Raw genomic sequence first — 2,360 nt, 5'->3', positions numbered from 1 at the left:
AAGAGATTTTTTTACAAACTCTTTTTACTATTCAACTCCTTTTGCATCTTTAAATTCCACATATGTGATTAAAATGAGTTAATAGGATTAGCTGGAAAATATATGAGAAATGTACGCAGAATTATTACAATTATTACAATTAACTATAATTTGATACATTTGACAAACGCATAGTTTAATAAACACTATTTAATTCTCCCAATTAAAGGACATTTATTATAATTAAATTCAATTTTATATGTAAAGCAATGTACAAAAAACAAAATTTGATTTCCTTCATAAATGCAATTTAATTTTTAATTAATTGGGATTCTTTCAACTACTACATAAATCCGCTTTCACATATTTGATAATACAGCTTTCAATAAATAAAATCTTCTTAGTAATTAAACAAAATTATTTCAACTAAATCTGAAAATTGTCAATTACCTTGCTTCATGAATCGTAGGTCCTAATTAGTTCGATTGTTAATTTTAATTAGTAGTTTTTGCAATTATCGCGACGATATTATGAATCTCGGAATAAAGTCAGATTATTTTAAAGCAGAATTAAAATTTAAAAAAATATTCTCTCTATCATAATCTCCAATTAGCAATTTATAGAATGTTGTTTACAGAATAGAAATTGATTTATATTATATATAAATAAATATGATACATTTATTTATATATAATATAAATATTCATATTATACATTATTTTTTTCAAGTTATTTTTTACTCATAAACATTTTTTCTCTCTTTTCAATTACATCAATTTTCAGAAACACATATATTGATTTGCGCAATTAAATATTTTTAAAACATTTTTTTTTCATCTATTTATAGCTCGCATACACTTGTTCACTCTAACAATATTTCGAACAAATATACCACGCAATTTCAACAAATCTCTCTCTTTCCTGATAAAAATATCTTCATGACACTTGTGTCTCAATGTTTATCACCATAATTTACTGTTCCCAGATTTTTCACGAAAAAAACATCCACGACGTAAAAGTCCAGGAGATATAATTTTAATGACATATCACACTTGGATAAAGTGAGAACAGTTTGACATTTCTAGCATCTTGGTTGGTTTTTAAAAATTTAGTTTCAGAGAAAAACTAATAAGAGATTCGAAAGAATCGCATAAAAATATACTGTAGCATCAGTTTTGAAAGGACAGAAAGGGTCATCAATTATTTATTGATAAGACATTGCATCTCTCGCGTGCATCTGATATAAGGGGCGACGACGAAGGACGAACAGGTGTCCCGATGTGGGCAGGCCGTGCGGCAACGCTTGCGCGTCGCAAAATTCTCGCCGGGGGTTGAGAAGCACCGGCGAGACAGCCGGTGGGGGTGGCGGTGGCGAAATGAAAGCCAGTGGGCTAGTAGTCCACGGCGAAGCAACCCCCGTGGATCGCGTAGTAGTTCGCCCTTCGCGCTCGGTTCCGAGGTCGACCCGCGAATCACTCGCCCGTCGCCACCCCCGACCTGTTATCAGAGACGCGCGCGTTTGAAACCACCGTGGAAAGCCCTTCGGGACCCGTAGAGTGTCCGTTCGCCATGGAGGAAAGTTCACCGAACAATGTGTGTCCCGATTCTGCGGTTTTCCGAAATATCCGGCAAATTTTCGTTCCCCGAGTTTCCGTTAACTCCACTTGCTCAATTGGAATTCCTGCAAACTGCGAAAATTCCGGATCCTTCGTCTTCTAATTTATTTAAATTCTATTAAAATTAGTTTCCTTATTTTATTTATTCTAATACTACATTTAGTTTCTCGAATTTTTCTGTCCTGCAAAAAATATTAGTGCCTTTATTAAACCCATCCGTTTTTATCTATAAAAAAAATTATATGGAAATTTCAAAATTTTAGAATTGTCAATTTTTTTTAATTTTTAATTACATACATATATCTTTGTATTTAAACAAAATCTTTGGAAAATTGTTCCTTTGTTTCTTAATTAAACTAATTTCCATTATGTAAATCTCTAGAGAGAGGTTTTTTCAAAACCTCAAAATCTTGATTAAACTCCTTTACTTTTGGCTAATTTAATCTATTTTGACAGTTTAATTCATTTCTTTGAAAGAACCTCTAAAAAGTTTAAATTGCTTAACAATTTCTATTAAAGCTACTGAAGACTTTCTTCGTTTAAATTCTTGAAATCATGAAAAAAAAATAAAACTAGATAAGATCTTAGAGTTATAACGAACTTTTTAGAACTCATTTTACCAATTTATTTAATATTCTCTAATTTCAAAAAAATTTTTTGTTTTATGTGTTTGTAGCTCTTAAGACATCAATTTTCTTGTTTTTAATTTCCTAAAAAACACTCATTAAAACTCTGAAACATTTTCAATTCCCAAAACTGTTAAAT

The sequence above is a fragment of the Atta cephalotes genome (genome assembly GCF_000143395.1).
Source record: "Atta cephalotes unplaced genomic scaffold scaffold00038, whole genome shotgun sequence".
Lineage (NCBI taxonomy): Eukaryota > Metazoa > Arthropoda > Insecta > Hymenoptera > Formicidae > Atta > Atta cephalotes.
The sequence above is the reverse complement of the archived record's forward strand: the minus strand, read 5'-3'. Positions refer to the sequence as shown.